This window comes from Suncus etruscus, chromosome 10 (genome assembly GCF_024139225.1).
Source record: "Suncus etruscus isolate mSunEtr1 chromosome 10, mSunEtr1.pri.cur, whole genome shotgun sequence".
Taxonomy (NCBI): domain Eukaryota; kingdom Metazoa; phylum Chordata; class Mammalia; order Eulipotyphla; family Soricidae; genus Suncus; species Suncus etruscus.
Window position 1 is genome coordinate 10,184,149 of NC_064857.1, and position 27,627 is coordinate 10,211,775.

General features: G+C 33.3%; 1 non-coding gene across 1 annotated transcript; it reads left to right on the top strand.

The window, feature by feature from the left end:
* Window positions 1–7,454: 7,454 nt before the first annotated feature.
* On the top strand, window positions 7,455–7,617 carry LOC126021568 (U1 spliceosomal RNA). The gene has a single exon (XR_007500073.1). It is a non-coding gene; the product is annotated as a U1 spliceosomal RNA (small nuclear RNA).
* The last annotated feature ends 20,010 nt before the right edge of the window (window positions 7,618–27,627 follow it).

The window sequence follows — 27,627 nt, forward strand, 5'->3', positions numbered from 1 at the left end:
ACTTTGTTGAACTTGTTACTTTCACTTTTTTTGTCCTCTCTCTCCTCTCTTTCTCTATACCTTCCAATAAAACCTTATTACTTCATTCTTTTCTCCAGAAATTCTTTTCTGTAAAGGAAGAAGATATACCAGAAAGACTTAGGCAAGATCTAGAACTGACTTCACTTACCATGCAAAGAATCAAGGTCCTAGATCTTGCCAACCACTTCCCTGGAGGTTAGAATTAGAGAAAGAGGAAACAGCAGATTCTCTATGGCTAGGGCTAGGACTATGGTTTCTGTCTTTTCCACTTTATGTAAGTCATCTAGGAACAATCACCCTCATCAAAATGTTTGATTTTTATTAAGTTAGATTAGTATAATTTTAAATAATTGATATGAGTATTAATACAGTTTAATAACTTTCAATATTTTGTTAAAAATTAAATTTTATATAGGTAGGATCTAATTTTCAATTTCTTCTTGTCATGAATTATGTATTTCAACTAATATACTTTTATCTAAAATTTCCATTCTATTTTTTCATACCTGAAATCTCTATTTGAAATGCCTTTCCTTTATAACAAATTTATAATATAATATTATAATACAAACCATATATAAATTAAATAGAATTTATATTTATAAGTATATAATTTGTAATTAATTATAGTTAATAAAAGTAATATGATATAATACAACATTATAATATTGTAATATTGTAATATGATATTATATTATGTTAGATTGTAATATATTTTAATATAAGTGTAATGATATATAAATATTGGACCTGGGTTCTGAACAAGGAGGGACGCCATTTTGTAAGAACCACATGGTGTAAACCACAGGGTAGGCCTTCACAAGCCTATTTCCATTTAACACCACCCCATGCTACACGGCCATACCAGGTAGCCTGGTAGGAAAGGACAAGGGCGCAGTAAGAAGGTACCCCTAGACAATAGCCAATCATTTTAAAGATCATCAAAAAGCTTGGAACATCTCTATATTCCTTTCCTATATACCTATTTTTGCACCATAAAACACACTTTCCCCCCCCCAAAAGTGCATCTCTTTCCCCCCCCAAAAGTGCCACCTGATGCTTAAACCTAAGTGCAGGTGAAGCGAGCAGCTAAAAATGATGTGCGTCTTACCGTCAGGTGCATCTTATAGATCTAAAAATAAGGCAATACTCAAGACTGTGGCAGGGTTCATTTTCTTCCGGAGATGACCCTGGCTGGCCAGTTTGAGGTCCTTTTGGCAGATAGATTAAAGTATTAAACTTTATTCCAGTTGTGTGGTCTCATTCTTCCAGTCTGGAGTCTAATATAATTCATAAATATATAAAATTATAATAACATATTTATATACAAATATTTATATAAGAATATAATATATTAATCTATCAATATATATTTACATAATATATACTCTGTTAAAATAGTAAATATCTATAAAATACATATTTATATAATATATAAAATGTATTAGATATAGTTAATATATTTAAAATATATTCAATATATTTTATATTTTTAAAATAAATAAAATATATTTATATATTATTTATTTTAATATGTTTTATATATATTCTATATCTTTGTATGTAAAATATATATTATATATAAATATATTAAATCTATATTGTGTAGTATAGTACTATATTTTATATGTATTTATATTACATATTATGTAGTATAATAATATATATTTACTTATATGATAAATATGTACATATTTATATAATTATATAGAATTTCTTGATATATATTTTACTTTGTACTTATATATTTGTAATTCTCATGTAATCCTTCTATCCATTGTGTGTGCTAGTTTTGACAAAATTTTATTCTTCAAACGTCTTGTATTTTTATAACATTGTTTTCAAGGGTATCCAGATAATCTTCTAGAAATATGCAATAGCATAATAAAGGTTGGTCCAAGTAAGTCAAATTCAAGAAAAAGGTAATCAGTGTACATGATCCTTGTTCATATATCTTTGGTCCTAGAAGTAGCTTCTTAATCTGCCAAAATTGTATGCATTCAAGGTGCTTCCTAACAACCACGTGGAATGCCTTAATAAAAGAGAAAAACCTCAGTTCCCTCTTGCCAGCTGCTGAGAACAGCTTTATCTGAGCTGTCTCCATTCCACATTTTAAACATTTCTGCAAATTCCTGAGCCCTTTTGGAAGATGGGGAGTTAGCAGTTTCCCAAGTACATGGATTCCGCCCAGAACTTGGGTTCAGGGAAAGTAGGAGATAATGGGCAATACCTAGGCAAAGGGCCAAATCAAGAGGCTAAAAGGCCCTAACCTAGCCAGATCACTCCATACAAGTCTTGAATTTTCTGTAATATTCTTGTCACTTGACAAGTAACAATACCAACACCCAGTATTAACAGCAAACAAACAAACATAAAACATGCCATATTTAATTTAGTCCTATATTAAGTTTCTTCAGGGCTGGGGAGTTTATTTCTCTTCTACTTTGCAATACGTTTTCTGTTTTTCTAACTCTGATTCTGAGAATCTACATTACTCATTATCTTTATCTTGAAATTATTAGAGACCCTGGGAACCACCAACAGACACAAACTTTTCTGCATCACCTTACATTAAGTGTAAACAATATTAATTTGCCATACCTGGTTGGTTTGGGTAAGAAGTGGGAAAAGAAAAGTCATCTGGAAGCCAGCAAATAGTCAAAGAAGTAGGGTGTGATTCTGGTTCCAACACCAGATATGGCATTTTGGTATCACCCAAAAGCCCTTGAGCACTACAGGGTGTGGCCTAACAACACACACAAAAAATTTAAAGTTCTATTTCTTTTTCATGTGCAGGGTACAGGGTCTCTGCATATCTTAATGTTGTGCCTGAGGATATCCAAGAAAGTGTTTTAAGCTGCTTCACGCTACCAATGCAATAACTGGGGAGAATTTGACTGAAATTCAAATTCATATGTACCCTTGAAGGAATTTTCCTTACTAGAAGTCACTTTTTACAAATATGTTTAAAGACCTACCATCTTAGGATTCTGCTGGAATGTTTTATCTTGCTTTTTGACTATTTTAAGGCAGAATAAAGTCAAGGTGCCAGATGAGACATATATTTAATATTTTTAAGTATTATTTTTTAATTTTAGTACTGTGAATGTTGTCTGCGGGGTTTCTTCAATAAAACATTCAACCAAAGTGTCTGCTGCCCTAAACCATTTTCCAAAGTCTTTCTCTTTCCCTCGATATCTCAGCCTCAGGCTAACTGATGAAGACAAGGTTTTAGATTCTGTTGTCTTTGGGTTTTTGATATTTTTATATGTCTCTTTATATCCCATTATAAGTCTGTTCCTCTCCTGACTAACGTCAAGCAGTAGCAAATTTCATGATTTCATCTTTTTTTATAAATGAGTATTATTCATGCCAAAGTGTTTCTATACACAAAGAAGTTATATATATACAATTGAAGCTGATGCTTCTGACTTGACTTTAGATATTGGAAACTTTTAAAAAGTTTTTATGTTTAAGTTTCTACATACTATTCAAACAGTATTAATTTCTAAGCAATACAACTTAATTAAATAAAAAGATATTTCAAAGTATAAATTGGTCAACTGAAATTTCTAGAAAATTACTAAATATTAAAACCTTTAAAAATTGTATGTGTTATTTTACTAATATTATTATTTATAACAATTTCATAACATTTATCTGTCAATAAAATTTGTATATATTTTGATGAGAACATTTTTCAGAGATTGTATGTTCTTAAATTTGGAAAAGAATTGTCATGCTTTAAAAAAACATTTTACGGGGCCTGTGAGGTGGCGCTAAAGGTAAGGTGTCTGCCTTGCAAGCGCTAGCCAAGGAAGGCCCGCAGTTGGATCCCCCGGTGTCCCATATTGTCCCCCCAAGCTAGGGGCAATTTCTGAGTGCTTAGCTGGGAGTAACCCCTGAGCATCAAATGGGTGTGGCCCGAAAAACCAAAAAAAAAAACCAAACATTTTTACATAAATATGTTTTGTAGTATTTTTTGCTTTGTTTTGTTTTGTTTTGTGGTATTTTTAAAGCTATCATCAAAGAGAAAATTCAGAAATGTGATAGCCAATTAGTCAATCACTACATAATCCAATGATCTATTTGGTAATTATATTGGTATAAAATAAAAAGAAGAATTATGAAGGTTTTAACACCAATTGACAATTCTTGTTTGAATTAATGCAAGATAAAATGGCATTGAGAAGAAAAAAATATATTTTAATACCTTGCTCTTTAGTTTTTATTCCTACAAAGTTTTACTATAAATTTATCATTTTTCCTAGAGTGTTTTGTTGTATTTTGACTATTATTTTAAGCCTTATTTCCAATTCCAATCAAAATGATAGGATTTGAATTTTTACAGAATAAAAATTTGGCAATCATAGTGGTATATTAAAAATTGGAAGAAAGGAAAGCAAGAAGATTAAATGTTTAAATTGATTAAATAGAAGTTAATAAAAATGATTAAATTGCTATCCACTTCTAAAATTGTCACACAGTTAATTTACAAAGAGCAATTCTTGATGATTATATTAATCACTGTCATATCCAAACATAGACTATTAACTGATATCATTAAAAATGAGTAATTAAAATGCAACCTCTTTATAGAGTTGAAATAAAACCTAAAATATTTGAGTCTTGTTACATAAAAGATGGTTAAGAATACAAGAAATATGTTCAGGTTAAATAGGTCCATGTTACATATATATATATAATTTTTCCATATTTTCTGACTAAAATAGGTCATCCATATCTGTCTTAATTTCTTCATATGTAAGATGAAATCAATACTACATAAATCATAAAATTTGAAGCTGGAGCAATAGCACATGGTAGGGTGTGTGCCTTGCACGCGGATGACCTGCCTCTCAGAGCCTGCCAGGAGACATGTCTGAGTGTAAAGTCAAAGTAATCCCTAAGCACAGCCTGGTGTGACCCAAAAATCAAAAAAATAAAATAAAATAAATTAAATAGATTATGAAACTTAAGGTAACAATACCCATTACATTAAATGCAAGTATACAAATATTTTTTTTCATTCTCAAAGAATTACTGAAATAAAAGTATTGTCTATTCCCAATTTCTTCAACTTGTTTTTCAGGAGTGTTTTATGTTTCCAATATGCCCATTTTTCAATTGGAAGCACAGCATATAATTTAATATATCATCTCATCAAAATAGCCTGCTTGCAGTTGCTGTGTACTTTTGGCACCATTTCACAGAGCTCTCCACTATAAATGTCACCTATGATAGATACTATTGGCTATCTGGCCACTGGCATCTCTGGCCCATGGAGTAGGTCAGCAGGCAATTTTGCGGAGTGTTTGAGCAATCTACAGGAAGAACTTACTCAGCAGCTCTACCAATTGCTTTTACTTAAAATTTAATTTGTATGATGAGTGCTTAGAGCAAGTTTTTACTCTTGCCACCACATCAATAGCTTCCAAGAAGAAACTTCAGAGGCATAAACAAATGGGAGATGAAGAAGCAAAAATGTAATAGGAAACAGTTTGAATGTGAAAGGCTAATTTTTCCTTTAACTTCTGTGAGAAAGGAAGCCTATGTATAAGTGAGACTGTTTATTGTGTTGTATATATGTCATAGATAACTTTAAATATGATTTTTGTTTTTTTGAATACATTCCTCATTAAAAGTGACAGAAAATTTTAGATGATACAGAAAGCACAAGGAGTACAGAACAGTCTAGTTTAGAGACTAATTCAACTACTAAGTCTATAAATCAGAAGGCTCCTAGTATAGTCTTCACAAAGTTTATGTGTGATTTTTAAATATATATATATATTGAAAGATGTGACTGAGCAGTGTAAAATCACTAGAGGCACAGAATGCTTTGCTAGGAAGATAAAAAAATAATAATTGATTGAAAAATGAAACAAGTTGAAGACAATGAAGTGTCTACTCTGAGGTTTAAGCCATATTTTTAAAACATGCGGCTCACAAACATCAATTCTGGGTTTTACAGTCAAGCCTGCCCCAAAGCAATTTTTTTTTTTTAGTTTCATTTGCTAGGGCAGGATTTTTCTGTATTTTAATGGGCTACAAATAATACCTCTACTAAAAGAAATTGCTGTTATAATTGGCCCATTTTTCATGTTTCTTCTCTGTAAGTGGATAGCTCTGTTTATAATTCAAATAGTGGTATTCAAACTAGATAGAATAGAAAAATTAAATTACAAAGTCTTAATTCTCTAATTCACTTTTTAAATTCAAAATTGGATATTGCTCCTTCGTGTTCAAGTTTTGAATTGCTCCTTCATGTTCAGGTTTTGGAATATAAAATAGAGAACAGTTTTACATAAAACCAGAACATGAATGATATGCATGTAGATGATATAGATATAGAATGATATAGACATAAATATAGATATAGAAATAGAATGATATAGATATGGAATGAACACATTCTACATCTATTCTAATATTTAAAAAAGAGAGTGGCATTTTAATAAATATATATTTTAACAAATATATATTTATTTGGATTATGACTTAATTACATTTATATATCATGTATTTTATGTATCAATATATTATATAATATAACTTTATTGTGTATAATATTAATAAATTATTTAAATTAATATGAATTAGTTATTGACCATAAAATTTAGTTCTATCTAAAATATAGGAAGAGAAATATAGATAGAAATGGGTTTGATTTGTTTTGTTTGGGGGTGGGGGTCACACTCAGCATTACTCAGGGATTACTCCTGGTTCTACGATGAAAAATTACTTCTGGCAGTATATGGATAACAATATGGAATGATAGGAATTGAACCTGTATTTCCCTTTGTAAAGAAAAGTCTCTAACTGCTGGACTATAGCTTTAATACCCCTATTTTTACGCTTTTTTTTTTTTTTAATTTTTGGACCACATCTAGTGGTGTTCAGTGGTTACTCCTGGCTCTATGCTAAGAAGTTACACCTCGCAAGCTCAAGGAATTATATGGGATGCCAGGGATAAACCTGGGCTGGCTGTGTGGAAAGCAAACTCCCTACCCACTGTGCTATCTCTCTGTTGTTTTTAAATTATATTGTGAGTCTAGAGTTATTCCATTTTCCTTAATAAAGAGTATTGTGTTGTGACTCTATTTAATATTCAGAAAAATTGTTTATTTCTAAATTAAATTGTAATCTTAATCTACATATTTTTATATAATCATATTAGGATTGATTTTGATTGCTGATGCTATAAAATAATATACAAAATACCATTCTTTGAATATTGATTTTAATCAATAAAATAAATCATGCCACTCAGAACATGCACTTTTAGTCATATTTATAATTTTATTAATATCTATCACTGATCCTCTACATAAGCCTCACAATGTACATTTAGATTAATGTTGATTCTATTTGCATTAAAAGGTATTATCAATGTTTTCGCCTTTTTATTTTTAATGTTATGCCTAATAATAATACTTACCTGGCAGGGGAGATACCATGATCACAAAGGTGGTTTTCCCAGAGTGAGGCTTATCCATTGCACTCCGGATGTGCTGACCCCTGCAATTTCCTCAAATGTGGAAACTCGACTGCATAATTTGTGGTAGTGGGGGACTGCGTTCGCGCTCTCCCCTGAAAAAAAAAATTTTGCCTAATAGGATTCCTGTGAACCATTAGAACCATTTCATAATTTGAAACATAATTACCACATTAATTTTATATTATAATTTCATATTACTACATTAACTTTGGTTTAATAGTTGAAGCTGAAAGTATAGAGAGTCTAAAAGATAAGCCACAAATACCCACTGATTTAATGTTACTAAAAACGGTTGATACAAATACTCTAGTAGTTTCTGGCTATGGCCAATATCTATTTGATCTGATATAATAGTATGTTACTTAATATGCTAGAGACTTGGACACATTTTCCTCCCTAAATATCATTGATCATAATACAGAATAATGTTAAAATTGTCTGTATAGGATAATTAAATTCAATGGCTATCGACAAGAATCCAATGTTAACACATTTCAAAGTTAATAGAGATAAAGTATCCTTTTTGAATTGATCCATTAACTATTCTCCAATTAAACATGGATGGTTAAACAGAAGGCAAAGAGCAAGTGATGATCATGGTAAAATTTAGCTTTGTTAACGAGGCCCTGGATTCGAATGTAGTTGACCAGGATTCAAACCCTGGTTCTACATATGAGTTATGTGGATTTGCAAAGAATGATTTATCAGTGGATAGCCTGGAGTAGACCTTGACCATAGCCAGGTGTGACTTCTGAACAGAAGTAAACAAGTATGTAAAGAAACACACAAAACATATTCTTCTGCCCTAAGGTTCCAAAGCAAAGAAAAAAGCAAAAGGAAATAATCAAAAATATAAAGCAACAGCAACAAAAACTGATTTCTTAAATGAATAAGAATTTTCCAAACAAGTTAAAAACATGATTCGCAATTAACAATAAGCTCATAATGTCTTCCTTTTTTATGGTCACTATGTGAATTGTCCAAAACATTTTACCAAAGAACATCTTTCCAAAGAATTGGGGAAAAAAAACCTCAAAGATGAGAACAAAAAAATAAATAAAAAATTTTCCTCATCCTAACACACACTTTTTATCCTGAAGAGTGGTATAAAATGTAAAAATTTGAAAAATATTTTGATGATTCCCCTTGGTTAAAAACATTGCTGGTTATGCAAAATCAAGCTCAACTCAACACATATGTTTTTGTAAAACCAATTTTTCACATGCAATGTGTGAGAGATAATGCCATAAAATAGGAGAGACTTTTTTATGATCTCCCACCAGTAATTTTATTGCTTTTATTACCAAATTGAAGCATTGAATGCAGATTCCATTAATACAAACTAAATAGAAACATGACATGGCACAATGCACTTATTTGGCCAACTTCTTCCTTTCATATTATGCATTACAAATTATACTCCCAAAATTTAACCTCTTAAAATAATGACCTTCTTTCTTCAGTTTCTCTGAGTCCCCAAAATGCTACCTCTAATAATGATATGGTCTAAGGACCTCTCACAGTCATAGAAGAAGATGGAATTATAGTAATTTCAAGGCCTAAATGGAAAAAAATAAATAGTTCTAACCTAACTGTGGGGGCTGCTAGCAGGTTTCGATTTCTCATGATTATTGGAGCTTTGGTCTCAGTTCCTCACTGTTTGCTGAAGACACTTGCATTATGACAATCTTCCAAGAGCTCAAAGTATAACACTGAACAGAGGAAAAAAAAGAGAAGTCACATAAGAACTAACCCCTCAAAGTAAATCCCATTCATTTTCTGTTTTCTCTTCATTAGCAGAAAGTCACTAACCCAGACACACATATACAAATCAGAGGGAAAGATCATGGAGAAAAGACTCATGTCTCTAGCATTTAACTATCTGAAATACTTTTTTACTTTATTGTCATTTAGTAACTTCACATCTTTTAATCATAAAAGATGATATGCTTTATCATGGGTTAGCAAAGCATTTGCTCAACTTGAATTGCGTTATTCAATAGTTATATTGACGTAATTATATCCCTGGAAGGTTTGATTATACACAGATGGCTTGACCCTGATCTACAATCTTTTGGTAGACTGGGGGTTCAGTGGGCCTGAGAATATATTTTTTTCTTACCCCATATGCATTTTCATTCATTTGCTGAATTGAAGGGGTACAAATGACATGTAATTGGTGTTACTATTATTTCTAAAAACTACCCTGATTGTATGCATTTTATTTATTTTATTTATTTATGCATTATAATTGAAGAGGATATTTTAAATTAATACATTGATTAATTTGTGTGGTTTTTGGTAACATAGCTTATAGATTCTAAGTGGCATACACTAATCCATTATTTGCATAAATCAAGATATTTGATTTTTCAAGACATAATTGTATTTTTTGAGACTGCAAGTAGTTCTTTCTACTGTATCATATATATTACAGGAGATTGATACATTCAAATATTCTTTTAATATGCTTCTCTTGAGAATCATGTGAAGGTTGAAGGCAATCATTTTATTAATAGATCTGTGAGAATAAAATGATTAATTTAAGGATTGCCAATAACTCAATAATGATTCTTAAAAAGACTATGTTGGGGGACATTCAAATAACAAAAAAAATCAGACACAGCAATTGTTTATTTTTCATTATAAGACACAAACTCACAGCTGTGATCACTTCAGGAAAAGAAGGAGCTATAAATTTTAAGGACTTTTTAATTTTCTTACCCTGTTTTGCATACAAGATGCTTAGAACCATTGTTCACTTGGATTACTTTAAAACAGACTCTAGACTTTAATTTCAGACTATGGGTAACATTTGGATGAATATCTTCTACTTCATTCTGTGTAATAAGTATTCTCCATGTATGCCTTCTTAGAGTGATCTTTAGCAATTAAATAAGTACAATGCGATTTGCTTCTGAATTTATATCGGCTCACTTTTGCTGTTTGTTTTGTGGTTTTGTTTCTGGGGTGTGTGTGTGTGTGTGTGTGTGTGTGTGTGTGTGTGAGAGAGAGAGAGAGAGAGAGAGAGAGAGAGAGAGAGAGAGAAAGAGAGAGAGAGTGAAAGAGAGAGAGAGTGAAAGAGAGAGAGAGAGAGAGAGAGAGAGAGAGAGAGAGAGAGAGAGAGAGAGAGAGAGAGACTCAATGATGTTCCAGGGTTTCTTTTGGGTACCAAATGGGATGCCGCAGATCAAACTCTAGCAGTCCAAGTACAAAGCAAGATTGCTACTAGATGTACTATTGCTCTTACCTTTTCCTTTTGTTTTCTTTATTTTGAAACTGCTACATCTGGGAGTTCTCAGGGACTGTTTTTTTCTTTTCTTTTTGTTTTTTTGTTTTGTTTTGTTTTGCTTTGCTTTAGGGCCACAGCCGGTGACATTCAGGAGTTACTCCTGGCTATGCACTCAGAAATCGCTCATGCCTTGGGGGACCATATGGGATGCAGGAGATTGAACCTTGATCCGTCCTAGGTTAGCAGCCTACCGCTTGCACCACCGCTCAGCCCTTGCTTACGTATTTTTAATGTTTTTATTAATTATTTTTATTATGACTTTCAATCTACTACATTTATGCACAGAAGGAATTTTTTTTTATCACACTTAATTTTTTAATTCTGGGCCCTTAAAGGCCCAAAGTAAGGCTGTATATGCCTTATAACGGGCTTATTTATTTATTTATTTATTTATTTAGGTTTTTGGGTCACACCCAGTGGTGCTCAGGGTTTACTCCTCCTGGCTTTCTGCTAAGAATAGCTCCTGGCAGGCACGGGGACCATATGGGACGCCAAGATTCAAACCAACCACTTTAGGTCCTGTATCGGCTGTTTGCAAGGCAAACACCGCTATGCTATCTCTCCGGCCCCTTATAATGGTCTTCTTTAGTGGGGTACATTGCTTACTGGCCAATAGAATTTGGGAGCTGTGAGGTTACTTTCTAAGATGGGAAAACCATTCGAAAATAACTTCCATCTCACCCTCTAATGCAGTCACCTTTAAGTTTCAGAATTGCAGCATAGAAACTAGGGCTGCTAAGAAGTGGAGTCAGTGCACATTCAAGAATCACACCAGACACTAAAATGTTTCTTGGCATCTCCAGGACTATGTTCAGTATCTGTGAAAGAGAATAAAAATAATAGTTCCTCTTATCTTAGCTTTCCTAGTTGTAGAAGTCTATAACTGACAGACTGCCATGAGTCTATAATCAAAAATAGAATCTTTTCTTTCTTTGAAGACAGTTGAGCAGGATAGTGGGGAGAGATGAAACATTCCTTTATACTATATTAACCAAGTATAGTAATAACAGAGCTAATTGCAATCTGTCTGGTATTAAATGACTTATTTTTCAGATGGTTATTCTACTTGAACCTTATATAAGAATGTATCCTACCTTATGTAACAAAGTACAGTGTATGAATGATTTGTGAAACATATTTGTTGATTAATTTTCATAAATATGAATATAACAATCAAATTTGAACTCGTTCCTGTTCTGACAAGGAAATAAAATTCATTTCAAAATAATCAAGCATTTAAAAAATGCATTATACATGAATATAAATACGTATTTGTCATGCAACAAATTGCAAAACTACTGGTGCATTTGTCAGTTGTATTTATTGGAGATCTTTTCAACATGGTGCCAGGGTCATTTTATATAAAGCATAAAACGGGGGGGTAAGTATGCAAATTGAAATATTTGCCATGGGTACAAAAAATGCTTAAGGGATAAAGCTTAAGAAGAGAGAGAGAGAGAGAGAGAGAGAGAGAGAGAGAGAGAGAGAGAGAGAGAGAGAGAGAGAGAAGAAAATCAAATTTGCCTGACTCTTCAGACAAATCCCAGAAAATCTATAAGGATTATGATCTTCAGAGATACAGTCTCTTGTTCACCATCAGACACTGAAGATGATTCCTTATAGTTAGTACTTATTGCAAGGGCCCAAGGCTGCCAGGGCCTCATACCCAAACAAAGTGCCAAATCGCCCACTCAGGAAAGAGAGAAGAGAGTGAAAAATCAAGTACACTTTTTATTCCTCCTGGAGTCTGAGACCTTCTGCTGCTGCCTGGAGGTCTCCGAGAGAGGGAGAGAAAGATAGATGAAAATTCACAGGTTGGAGGTGTCCCGATGAGGCCGTGGTACAAAATAAGAAGAAAATTAAACAGGTACAAAGTAGGTAGTATTTCTCTCATGATTTGTCTCAGACCCCTGCATAAACCAGCACTTATGGCAGAACCAAAAATGCTCGAGGATACCCCGACACTTTCCCAATTAAAGTGATTTTTCCCAATTCAAAAGTTTTTAATTTTATATTCAATCTAATTACAAGGTTATTTTCTTTATTTTTCTGTTTTTGTTTTTTGTGGGGGTCACACCCAGTGACGATCCTTGCTATGCTCTCAGAAATCATTCCTGGCTTGGGGGACCATATGGGACACCAGGGAATCAAACCATGATCAGTCCTAGGTTAGTGCATGCAAGGCAGAAGGCCTACCGCTGCGCCACTACTCAGACCCAAAAAATTACTTTCTAAGAAGGGGAGGAATGAGCAACACCCAGCAGTGCTCAGGGCTTACTCTTGACTCTTTGTTCAGAACTGGGTCATTTCTAGCAATTCTGGGGGGACCCCATGCAGTACTGAGGATGAAAACATGGTCCACTGCATGCAAAGCATGCATGAGGTTACATGGTTATGTAGCCAGCAGCACATTTGTTTATGGGAACAAAAAAATCATTATGTGAATAAATTAAAAGGTTTCTAATACTTGTATCTCCTTTTCTAAGCCTCTAGAAATACAAGCATTTTTGGCCTGTGTATTATAGTAAAATTATGAACAAAAATAAGAACAATGCAACAAGAGAATAATTCTATTTCTCAGGCCAAAGTTCTAATTTTAAGAAGATTAGAATTCTCAACTACCATATGTACAAGTCCAAGGGGCAAAGCAGGGAGGTTTGGGATGCATGCTGGGAACAGGAGTGGAGGGAGGACAACACTGGCGGTGGGAATGTCCCTAATTCACTGTCACTATGTACCTTAAATAGAACTGTGAAAGGCTTGGAATTCACATTGGTCACAATAAAAATTATTTAAAAGAAAAGAAAGTTAAGATTCTATTTCACTAATTGCCAGGTGAAGGTTTTTCCTTAGTCTTTTCATGGTATAAACCTGGGCTTATTTGAGCCTTCTGTTTTCAATGTTGTCTTCATTTGGGGATGTAAAGACAGGACAGGGATTAAGATTATGCCTTGCCTGAAGTTGACTCATATTCAATCTTCAATATATTGACATTGCATATAGTTCTCTGAGCATTTGAAAAAATTTGACCTCAGAACACGGACTTAGCAGTAAGCCCCGATGTATGGCCCAAATATTTTCAAAGGTTAATTAAAATTTGAATCCTTGAAAAATAGTCAATCAGATGTCTAGATATCAAAGCACTGGACTATAGAGAGGTTGCTTGGCAAACAGCCAGCACAAGTTTGATTTCAGCACAGCATAGAGTCCTGCCCATCCTGTCAGGAGTGAGTCCTGAACACATAGCCAGGAGGAATCCCAGTTTACAGCAAGGTATGGCCCCAAAATACAATCCAAATCTAAAACCAAAAAGAAGAGGAAAGTTTCAGATATAGAGGAATGGAAGTAAGTCTAAGGAGCTGCACTAAGAATTCTCTACTGGCTCAGGATAGAGTTTAAAAATTCTGGATTGCATAACCGACAAACACAGAGTTCAAGGCTCACTCCTCAGTCTCACTTGATTTCTTAATCATCACCAGGTACAACCCCGGTGGACCCCAACACCATTAGGGAGGAACCAAAATATACTTTTCTCTGTATTGTCTTTGTGGTAAAACAATGAAAACAATGGGTCATAATTCACTTGTAATAGAATCCGTGATGAGCAACACAGGAACAGATTAATAGGTTAATAGGATTCAATTTTCTGAGAAGCAAACTAAACATTGCAAGACCATAAAAATTATGGTGACACTTTCTCCACAAAGAGACTTTTACTACAGTTTCATTTATATACCTATTAGAGTACAATTTAATTGTGCTTAAGAACTCACAGTTTTTGCATTATTGCTAATGCTAATTATTTCTCACTAAAAGTTTTAGCATTTGGAAAAGATGGTTGTATTAATTTTATCCATAAGTGAACTTTTAGTCATTAGACTTTAATAATATTCCTGCTACAAGTCTCTTCTTTCCTTCTACATTTGTCTTCACTTTGCTATTAAATAAGAGTTCATATATATATATATATATATATATATTTAGAAATTCAAAAAGGCACAGTCTTTGGACTTTTTTTATTTCTTTCTACAAACTCTGAATACAGTTTTGGGATTTTTAAACTGTACTATTTTGCAAACATTTTTACCTCAATCTCTATACTAACATCTAACTCCATCTTGCATATACTTTTTATGTTCAAGTAAGTTGATAGTAATTTATTTGTTTCAGACTCAAAATTCCCATACTCCTGGAATATAACTCAAAGGGATAAATCTCTAGCTTACTACCCAGCACACGATACCCCATAACACACCTGAAATACCATAGAGCTAAAAAACTGCTTTGATAGTAGCCACGTCTGGAAGTTAAGGATGATTCTTAAGTGATATTGATTGTGATGCCAGGGATCAAATTCAGAGAATACCATTGTTCAAATGCTCCCAAGACACATTCATAAAAAAACACCCCCTTTCACCAGTGCAACATTTCCACCACCATTGGCCCCGCTCAACATCCTCCCCCACACCCGACCTGTAACTACAAACATGTTTAAAATCATGGAGTTTAAATAGATATATTATTTAAAAATAACTACATCAAATGAAAAAATTTAAACAATGAAAAAGAAATCTTTGTAAATTCGTTTTATAGTTATATATTTTTCATGTTTTATTCTGATATACAAAATATTGTTTCTGCTATTATAACTTACATTAACTACCATTGTTTTAGCAAAAAATTAATAATGTATGTGTAATAGTTTAAACAAAATGGTCCCAAGATACAGAATTCAAATAAATCTCTTGGTAATTATAGTAGACCAATGGGAAGTGATATAGTATTTATAAAAAGATCTTCAGCAAAAAATAAGAAATGTGATATCTTGTTATGACTTTACCCTAAATTTGAAAAATGTATATATAATTTTTACAGTTTCAAATATTTTAGTTATTTTTTGAATTTGTATAGGTATAAAATGAATCTTTTCTGCCTATTATCAGGTTGATATCTTATATAAATTAAGGTAAAAGAAAACAAGCCATCTTAAGCCAAGGGAATTAGTATCTTATGTTACTAGTAAAAACTAGCAAAATTTTGTTTTCTTCATCCACTACATAAACTTTTATTAAAATTAAAGTATCTAATGTTTCGGCTACTTTAGACATTTTTAAGTTATCCTCAATGTTATTGTGTTTCTTCTTTTTTTTTATATTTCAAGGTAAGATGACATGGTTAAAATACTGTCTAACCTCCACCACCACCAAAATATGTATGACTCTCCACCACTGCCCCAATGTCTTTTAGAGTCCTTACCTTTTACCTCCCTTTCTCTTTCCTTTCCCTTGATAATCAAAGTTTCTGAAACTCTAAATCTAAGGACTTGTCTTTTTTATTATATTATATTCATGAATTAGTGATATCATTATCTGTCATTCTTTGACTTGTTTTCTAGCTTTGTCAAGTTGTAGCAAAAAGCAAAATATTTTTATAGTTGGGTAGCATTTAATCATATACAATTGAGTAGTATTCTACTATATATGTTACTCTTTCTTTCTTTATGGGGGGGCACTTTGGGGGCCACGCCCAGATGTGTTCAGGACTTACTCCTGGCTCTGGAGTCAGGGATCATTGTTACAGGGTTCAAGAGACTATAGGAATGCTAGAGATTGAACCCCAATAAGCTACATGCAAAACAAGCACCCTACTGGCTGTACTACTGCTTTGACATCTAAAATGTCTATTTTTATACAACAACTTATTTTTTATTAATATGTCAGTGTACAAAGATTTTTTCCCCATACATTAGCAGCTGTAAATGGCTCTACAATAGACATGGATTGTGTGCCTTTTCTAGTTAATGTTTTTGTATTCCTGGGCTAGATGCCAAACACTAGAATCACTGTGTCATACTTAAAATCTGTTTTTAATTTTTTTGAGAAGTCTTTAATACCATTTTCTATAGCAGCTAAACCAGATTCCCATGTAGATATGTGTTTTCCTTTGACATAACTCTACTATTCTCAATGGTGTTGAGATAAAATTCACTATTATTTTATTTGCATATCCCCAGTAAAATATACACTTTCATATACCTTGTCCATCTAATTAGGAAAGATCTGTTAATTTCATTTCCCCATTTTTATGATTTTCTTAGCAAGCATGATAGTGCTTTATATGTCTTCGATGGTAAGCCTTTTATGATCTCTAATGTGTAAGTACTTTCTTTGAGTGTCTTTCTGAAAGTATCTTTTTTTGGCACTAGTTTCTCTATACAAAAAATGTAGATATAGTTCTACTTGATTATTTTTACTTTTGCAAATAGAATTTAAATATTAAAGTAACCTTTGAGATTGATATCATGGAGAATCTCACCTAACTTGCTGTTCCCTCTTATGTCTTTGTTGTTTGAGAAAGTTTGTGGATTGCCTCACCTGTAATCATTTTCTGGTAGACATTAATACCCTTTCATCAATTTCCAGGGTCACTATTGAGAGTCAAAACCAGAGAGTTTGGGCTGAGTATGGACAACATGGACATTAGCTATTTGGAGACTGCAGAATTTAGTAACTGTGGAGACAATTAGAGTGAAGTTAAAATTTCTTTAATCCTGGGTTTTAGATTAGAAATAATCTAGATGGGGCCAAAGAGGTGGTGCTAGAGGTAAGGCGTTGCCTTGCAAGTGCTAGCCTAGGATGGACCTCGGTTTGATCTCCCAGCATCCCATATGGTCCCCCCAAGCCAGGGGAGATTTCTGAGCACATAGCCAGGAGTAACCCCTGAGTGTCAACGGGTGTGGCCCAAAAAACAAACAAACAAAAAAGGAATACCCTAGATGCCAGAACCCATATATTTGATAGTTCTGAAGAGCCTTCCCTTATTACTTGGATTTAGATGCTAGTTTCTTTTAATTTTATTTAGGGATGCTGGTTTTCAGTCCTGGAGGTGAGAGGGAGTGGTTGATGACAAGCTGGTCAGATATGGAGTCCACTAATCTGGTTCTGCTTCCACAAAGGAATAGGTTTGTTTTGATGTGGTTCCTGGGGAACCTGGTGGACAGAACTATATTAAACCAGCTACTTTGGTTGTGTTTCCATGAACCCAACGAACTCAGCTAGGTTAGGCTTGCAAGTTTGACAGTATGCCAACAGTCAGTGAGCTAGATGGTGCTAATTTACCACATATGATTGTGAGCTTCCAAATCATTGAGCTGCTTGGAACTAAAGAGCTTTACATAGAGTTATCACATTCTATATGTGATATGGACAGGGTGAGATGACAGTTTTGACTGAGCACACATGCACATCAAAACTCCAGTTACAGTCATTTGGCTGTTGATCTGATGCATCTTTGTATTGCTGGAAGAGCCCTCTTTTGCTGGCACTGTCACCTTAATCTGCACTAACTCTCACCAGGGCTCTTCTTCCATATTGTATTTTGAATCAGTTCTCTGGTTCCTCCATCTCTCAGAGTTCCATTGGCAGCTATTCTTTGCAGCTTCTCTAAGTCTCCCTGTTTTGCTTCTCCACAATTTCTTCTTCCACCAAACTCTTCTTTGTGATTTAAAAAATATATGAATTCTTGATTAGATTCAGTGAAGTTCCCTGTAGAAATTAAAATTCTTTCTCCTTCCTAGTTGCTTATTGGAGTGTTCTCGCTTTGTCTCTCTGTCTCTGTCTCTGTGTCTCTGTCTCTATGTCTCTTTGTCTCTGTCTGTCTCTGTCTCTCTCTATATATCTGTCTCTCTCTGTAACTTCTAGGCTCCCCTCTCTTAATTTCTCTTCTCTCTCCACTCTGATTGCCTCCACATTTAGTAATTTCTGCAGTCTAAATAATCTTGTCATTCACGTCTTCCAATTTTCTGCTATTTCATAGTCTTGTACAATCAGTTTTTCAAATATAAATTTCAATGTGTACTTTAACTTTAAATTTTTTCTCATCTGTGACTTTTTAACATATTTAGATTGTACATTAGAATATTATACACTAGATGCATACCATTTCCTTTAAAATGCACTTTCTATTTTTGCTAAACTTTTCCTTTTTCAATCAACCAATTATTTCCCTCTACATGTTTATTGCAATTCTTTTTTGTGAAACTTACTCCATATTTTTGTTCACATAGGATCCTGCCTCCTTTTTTCTATTTTTTTCAATACTAAATTATTGGGATGGTGGAGGTTATTTTCTAAGAAGTATTCAGAGGACCCTGACAAACAGTTCCTTCTCTGGTGCTCTGCTAATTCGTGCTCAATAGGGTAAGGAAGATGATCCAATGGTGCTGGGAAATGATCCATTTTTCAGGGCAACCTTCTTATGAGTATATTTTCAATATAACCATAAACTCTTCCTTAAATGTGGCAGATTCCATTACACTGTTAAGTCGTGATCAGAGATTAAAACTTAAAAAAACAAAGGAATCAAACAAAGGAACTTTAAGGTATTGAACAATAGGAAATATGGCTTATATTATCTGAGATATTTTTCTGAAACAATGAACATAGCACATTTGGGTCTTGGCTATTATTACTGGATCACTACTAAAGATAATGCAGATGGTTTCTCCTCAGGAGTGGGAAGTTAGAGCATTGTTTTTTCTATGGTGTTTATTGTAGGCTTATCTTTAAAACAAAAACAAAATTATAAGGGAAAAACGTTTATTCTACAATAAATAAGGTATCTTTAAAAATAAAATATTAATGCATATTTATTTTACTTATATATCTTAAAGATAAAAATATATACTTATTCAAAAAATTTTAATTTAATGAGATTTAAACAAGTATCTAATCAGTGAGTGATATGATAATAACAAAAACTGAGTCCTAGAGAAATATAAAAAAATAAAACATCAATGCGCTAGGGGCCAGAGTAATAGTGTAGCAGTAGACCCTTTGCCTTGCACCTAGGAGGAACCATGGTTCGATCTCCAGGGTCCCAATAGTCCCCCAAGGCAGGAGTAATTTCTAAGTGCATAGCCTGGAGTGAAACCCTGAGAGTCAATGGGTGGGGCCAAACAAAAACAAACAAACAAATAACAACATTTTTTATTTTAAAAAATAAGAAAAAACACATAAAGGCTTATTAAAGACTATTTTCTGAAGGAAAAAGACCAATGGAGTCAATGAGAATAAAATATTAAGCTCTTGCGGTTTTTATATTTTATCCTCTGTGTCCTTCTGGTACTTATACACAAAAAATAACTTTTTTCTGTTAGACTTCTATTTCTTTATACTTAAAGGCCATTGGATTTCATCAGTTTCTCAAGGCTGAATGATTGGATCATGCATAAATCTTTTTAAAAAATATGTGCAGCATTCTGAAGGTCTTAAATTTAACCAAATTACAGAGCTATTTACTCTCCTCTATAGAAAACATGCTTTATTTACGTTAACAATCAATTTACATTACCAATCAATTGTAGTCTTTCTATTTCTAAATTTGAAAAAAAAAAAAGCACAAGAATTATCTATGGAATACAGTGTTGCATAAATGAAACAAGATCATCTCTAAAATGAGTCTAAAATGACTCACTGAAATGAGTATTCAATAATGTAGTTTTGTAAAATGTGAAAAAGAAAGTCTCCTCCATTTTAAAGAGTTTATAGTAACTTCCAATAATTTCATCTTTGGTAAATATAAAATTTTGTTTTGAGACCACACCTAGCTGTGCTTTAGACTGACTCTAAGGGGCCGGAGAGATAGCATGGAGGTAAGGCATTTACCTTTCCTGCAGAAGGTCATCGGTTGGAATCCCGGCGTCCCATATGGTCCCCTGAGCCTGCCAGGAGCAATTTCTGAGCATGGAGTCAGGAAAAACCCCTGAGCACTGCCGGGTGTGACCCAAAAAAACACAAAAAACAAACGAACAAACAAACAAAAAAAAAGACTGACTCCAAGCACTTCTCAAAAAGAGCACAGGCAAGTCTCTAGTTCTAAATTATACACCTGAGGAATAATTTTATTAAATATAACATTTATATTTAATGTTATTAAATATAACATTTTACTCTCATTGTTAATATTTCATTTATGATTTCTTTTTTTGTTTTTTTTGGGGGGGAGTTTCTTTTTTTTGGGGATTTGGGCCACACCAGTGATGCTCAGGGGTTACTCCTGGCTATGTCTCAGAAATTGATCCTGGATTGGAGAGCCATATGGGATGCTGAGAATCCTTCCTAGGTCAGCCACATGCAAGGCAAACACCCTACTGCTGCACCACCACTCTGGTCCCATATAATTTCTAACATTATTACCCACTTTACTACTCAGCAAAATGCGATATTGTAGTCACTGCATATTTATGGAGGAGAGGTATGGGTGTCTATTTGCTTTATTGACCTATGACTAGTACTTTCGTATGTTTGCAACTATTTTTTTTTGTTTTTTGTTTTTTGGGGTCACACCCAGTGGTGCAGTTTATCAGTGTGCAAAGCAATTGTACCACTCACTGTACTATCACTCTGGCCTTTGCATCTCTTTTGAGAGCATTTAGAACATAGTAATGATTTCACAGCTTTCTAAAATCACACAATTAACTTATCTCTGCCATGCACTTTCTCAATTTTAAAAAATATATTATGTTTAAAGACTATAGAATAACTATGCATGAATAAATATCCTCTCTAGTTTCATGAGATCCAGTGCTCTTTCTAACTTAAGGAAGATCTCATCAAAGAAAATGTCTGTCAATGATGATTATCATCCAGTTTTAATATGGAAAGAATATATAGCCCAGTATATCTAGGTTATCTGAACAAGAACATTTGAGAAAATTCTTAAACGTCTGATCTAAAGGAGTAATACCTAGGGCCAGAGCGATAGTACAGTGGTAGGGCATTTGTCTTGCACTCAGCTGACACAGGACAGACATGGGTTAGATCCCAGGCATTCCATATGGTCCATCAAGCTAGGAGAAATTTCTGTAAGAATAGCCAAGAGTAACACTAGAGTATCACTGGGTGTGGCCCACATAAAAAATTAATATTTATTTGTATTAAAATCCTAAATGATTAAGATAATATTTATAAATCATCAAATGAAATCAGTGCCTGAAATATCAGGATAATTTTTATCTATCATTATTACTATTATGACGAAGACAAAAGAATACTTTTGTGCTTATTATCTATTGTGCCATAGTCACACTTTTTTTTTCTTTTTTTTTTGGTTTTTGGGCCACACTTGGTGATGCTCAGGGATTACTCTTGGCACTGCGCTCAGAAATCACTCCTGGTTTGGGGGACTAGATGGGATGCCAAGAGATTAAACCATGGTCCATCCTAGGTCAGCTGTATGCAAGGCAATGCCCTACCGCTGTGCCACTGCTCTGGCCCCATTAAGTCATACTTTTTAATTCTTTTGAAACACCCAAGGATGCTCATGGACCACTCCTGACTTACTTAGAAAGCACATGGCAATGCTTAAGTAGGGGACCCCCAGGTTTGGTATTCAGGGTACCCTGTAATCCTTCTGATCAAACCTGGGCTGCAGGATGAAAAATATTCATATTACTTCTTCTTTCTATCTCTATAGACCAAACATTCCCATTTTAAATGTACATTTTAATTTAAACCTTAATTTTATACAAGTAATATTTTGTCAGAAAAAAAGGTAAAAGAAAATATGGTATATGAAAAATCTGAGGTATAAAGAAACAAGCAATTTTGACCACAACACATCATTCAAAGAAAAAAGGAAACTTATTTTCTTCAAATATAAGGCTAAGAAATAGGCCATTAAAACTTTTTGTACATAACTGAGTAAATTATCTTTAAGTGAATCATTTTTGATAGCGAGAGATATTTTATTAACTGATGACTTAGGCCTAGAATATTAAATCTGTTGTTAAAGACCAATAAATAAGCATTACTCTAACCCATAGGTCAGAGGGGAAATCTAATATTAATATTTCAATACTTTTAGGGGAGAGGCTAAGTCAAGGATCGGTCATAGAAGGCAACAAATAGCATCTATTTGGCTTTGTTTTCACAGTGAATTGTTTTCTTCTAATCAATGAAACTTAATATTTTCAGATAAAATGTTAACATTTCATAATCAAAACCATTTTTAAAAGTAATTTCTAAATCTACTGACAAATAATGTGGCAAAAAAAAGACTTTATGTCTCAGAATCATATTAAGGTACAGTTGTTTGAATACATGTATATTCCAAAACATAATAATGGAAGGCCACAGTGATTCTTTTTACACAGATCATAAATTAACACAAAACATTTTTCAGTAAAAAAAAATAAAGGTATCTAAAAAGCCTATGAAATATGCATCTAGTAGTATCTTTTGAAATACTATGTTAGAACTAGCAGCACATAGTAAATGAAAGTATCCATAATTATACAGAAAGTAAATGCATACAGATCATATAATCAACATTAGGCTGCATTATATATTATAGTTCTACTAGTTTCTTAGATAGTTTTCCTTTATTGCTTCATAGGAATAATGATATATCAATTGTTCTTAAGTGCATTTTAGTTTTTAAATAAATGTAGCTAGAAATGCAAAGTTATTTTTCATGATAAATACTTTGGCTTTTTCTTTTTGGATTCTGATTTTTGGTGCTTTATTGAAGAATAAAGAATTGGACCGATATTCATGCATACTAAATGGCCACTTTCAGCTCTTTGTTAAGAAAGGAACTTTATGCTTGTGAGTTGTTCCTTGTAGTGCCCTAGGAACGTATGATGCCACCAAGGCCTCTGCCTGGGAAGCATCTTATCAGCACTTTAAATTATACTTCTGACCCTAAATCTTGAATATTGATATAACTTGAGAAAAACTAAACTCAGTTTATTCATTGTTTTTTGGCTTTTGGTTTTTGGACCATGCCTGTGATGCTTAGGGGTTATTCCTGGCTATGCACTCAGAAATTGCTCCTGGCTTGGGGGACCATATGGGATGCTGGGGGACTGAACCTTGGTCTGTCCTAGGTTAGCGCCTGCAAGGCAAATGTCCTACCACTTACACCACCACTCTGGCCCAAAGTTTATTCTTAACTAAGACACCTGATAAAGATACCATTTTCTTTGTGACTTAAAATCTACAGCAGATAGTTTTTTTTAAAAAAAGTACCTATTAAAACTCTTGAGATTATAGCCCCACTTTCAAATTGATTCTCTTCATGATCAAGAGAATTTAAATATTTAAATAGGAAAAATGTATATTTGTTAAGTTGTTTTAAATATACATATATTAATTTAATACTACCAGTTGTTAAAGGTCATAAGAAGTGGTAAACGGTCTGCGATATGTAAGAGCAAAGAATAAATGAGATTAGCCTTTTAAGATCCTTAAGTCTATTATGCAACTTTTAAAATAGCAATAAGCATATTTTTCAAGCAATATGAATCTTACAAGGACTTTTTAGTTCATGTATTATTTTGAGATAGTTTCAAAATATGTTATTAAAGAAGAGAAAATGATATATTAATGTATCTTTATGTATTAAGATATTGTTTTCCCTATCTACAAATAAACTATATAGGCTTCATTGTCCTAGTGTTTTATGATAACATGTAATTATTAATGTAAGTTTCTGCAATATACTGAGATATAAGAATCATACACAATCTTATTATATTGCCTTTCTTTTATTTTTCTTCAACATATCTCCAAGGGCTTAAGGACATCAGAAAAAGATGTAGTTATCTTCCAGCATATAGAGAATAAAATTCCTTCTAATATTACTATTTTATTTTATACAGAGCTGTTAGAACTATGAAGATAAAAGACAACATACTCCACTGAAATCATAACCATGCAATCAAAGCTTCACTTTCTACCTGAGATGGGCAAAAATAATCCCAAGGTTGGTTTCCCTAGAAACAAATAACAGTGATAGCCAGTTAGATAGCATAACTAAGCATGCTCCTTTTTGCTAGTCTAAGCAAATAAAAGACTTTTAAATGCCTTTATAGCCACTGGGGGAAGATCAAAACATTTCACATTATTTGCCTACTTATTTTAAACAGAAAGTCCAATATACTGAAATCCCTTAGCCTAGAATGAGTAGTCATCCTTGAACTATCTGGAGAGTAGGTAGATAAATATTTAGTCTCTTAAAAGCTGTAAGATGTGATGTTGTGCTCTCCTCAAATTTAACAAATTAGTGCCTCAACACTATCCGTGTGCCCAGGGTGGGCGCAAGCAGTCAGTCATGAAGTAGAGGCTGATAGTGGTACTTCCAGAAACACAGCAAGGGGTTGATTAAAGTGAGCATTTTACCATCTGTAGTTATGTTATGCTTGGGATACTTCATATATCTGCAAAGGCAGCAGTAAATATGCCAACAGGGGCAACAGGTTTTTTCTTTTTTTTTTTTTTTTGAAGCATAAAATAAAGTGAAGTCAATCAAGCTAAAGCTATGGCTTAAATTCCATGAGTAAAAGGTTCATGGAAAAGAGCTGACTTTGGCAATCTAGGTGAATAGACTATCAAGGGCAGAAATATTATACTAGAAAGATAATTCTTACTTGGAGAATTTATAATTAAAAAATTTAACTTCTAATATTTGTCCAATTAAATCAGTTATAGACATTTTGGCTGACAGTCAATTTTTACATTAGGGAGCAGTATTTTTTAAAAGGGTTTGGCTAGAAATGTTGGCTCCAGTGTTTGATTTTATTTAAATGAGAAGCAAAATAAAAAAGGGAAAAATGGAGGACAGATTTTTGGGAAAAAAAATCAGACATTTTGCTAAGAAATGTTGCAACTCATTACATGATCTATTGATCCTTAAATGATCTATTGATTCTATAAAAAAATTTCAGGAACCCAATTATTATTATTTGTTTATAATATATTTGTTTAATAATAAATATGCATTAGTGACATAGTTTGCAAATACAGTTCATGCTGCAGCCCTGTGGAACATTACTGATTTTCTGGAGTTTACAGAATTTAGGACAGGGGTCCCTAAACTACTGCCTATGGGCTACATGTGGCCTGAAGAGGACACTTATCTGGACTGCTGGGTGTTTTTGTCACTACTGCCTGTCCTGCTTAGCACTGGACTTGTCCTGGGCCCACAGTCACATGTATGGAATGTCAGCCATACTCTCTGATTCCCCTCCTTCTTTTTGTCTCTCGGTCTTGGGAGGGGTTCTCAAACGACAACCTGCCAAAAAAATGCCCATAGTTCCCATTGAAATACTAGTATGTCTATATGTTTAGTATGTCTATTGATTTAACGTCACTTGTTCTTCATTTCAAATATTGTATTTGTTCCCATTTTATTTTTTTACTACAAAATTAGGTATGTGCAGTGTGTATAGGAATTTGTTCATAGTTTTTTTTTTTTTTTAAACTATATTCTGGCCCTATGATGGTATGAGGGAAAGTGAACTGGTCTCTGGTTTAAAATTTTTGAGGATTCCTTTTTTAAGCTATATCTATATAAATATCTCTATATGTGCAGTAAGAGATGTTGAATTTATTTAATGGAAAGATCTTATCTCGAAGAGGTATAAAACCATCTTACCATGTATAGTTCTTTTTCTTTGTAGTTATTAAGACATATCTCTTTCTATGTCCTAATCAAATCTTACTTTACGTCTGTATGTTTGCATAAGAGAGTATACTTGTTTCAAAAAATTGATTTTTGTAATTTTATTTGGTTTTAGGCCCACACCTGGTAGTGCTTGGGGAAACCTTTCAGATCTGTGCTCAAGGGACCCAGCAATGACAGAGATCAAACTGTGACCTCCTTGAATGCAAAACATGCACTTCAGTCTATAGCATTCTCTCTCCTTGTGCTTCAAATATCTACCTATGAAAAAAATAATAATAAGCATCTGCTAAGCTTTTTTTCTCTTTTACAGAAGAAAATGGGAATTTTTTTTATGACAAAGGTGAATCATTCCATATATATATGGAATTGCTATATGACTTTTCTTTGGCTAAATTCTTTTTCTCTATATTTTTAAATCTTGTCTTGTGTCTTCTTTTATCTTCTTTTCTATGATCTACTCTCCACTTTTCTCTCCCTCCCTCTCTCCTAGATGAGTTCCATATGCCAGAACTCACTGTTTCACAACATTTCACACCATAGAACACATATTAAGTTCCACAAGGGAAAATGGTGAGACTGTTAAAATCCTGAAGCTAGTGTCTCCCCCTTTCTCAAACCATCTGGAGCACGACAGGAAAGCTGTGGGTCACAACTTATGTAGGAGGTTTTACACAATAAGATGTAATGTCTTTCATTTTATAATGAAACAAATGAGCAAATAATCAAAACCCTCCTTTTTCTCCATCTGTTCCTTCTACTCCTTTCAGTTCTCCATCATGTCTAAAGTTTCTTACAATCATTTTATGCTTTTGCTTTTTCCCAACCTCTTCCTTAACACTCCTTTACTCTTCAAAATTCTCCAATCAACTTGCCTTCCATGAAACTGCCATTGTTAAAATCAACAAAACCTAATTTATTCTTCTCTGCCTTTTATTGGAAAGCTTTCTTCTTTGAACTTTGTTCTATCTTCACTCTTATGATCTCATTTTCATAACTCTTTCAGCATTCCTGGTGACTGCATAAGCCTTTTTTGGTCATATTTCTATATATTTTTCTTTGCTGCTTTCTCTACCTCTATCCACCTGAGAACTATAGTAGCCTTTTTTTGCCTCTTCTCTTATTCTTTCTCCAGAATTTATCATATCTAGTCATACGGTTTTCATTACATTATATGCATTAATAAAATATAGTTAAATCCCCAGTCTCCTCTTTCTTCTCATTTGAATTTGAATGCTTTGCTGACATCTTAATCTTAATGAGTTCCAGATTAGAATCTTAATTCCTTTGTTTCCCTAGTTTTACCCATCTAGGGAAACTTCTACGAAACAATGAATTTTGTTGTATA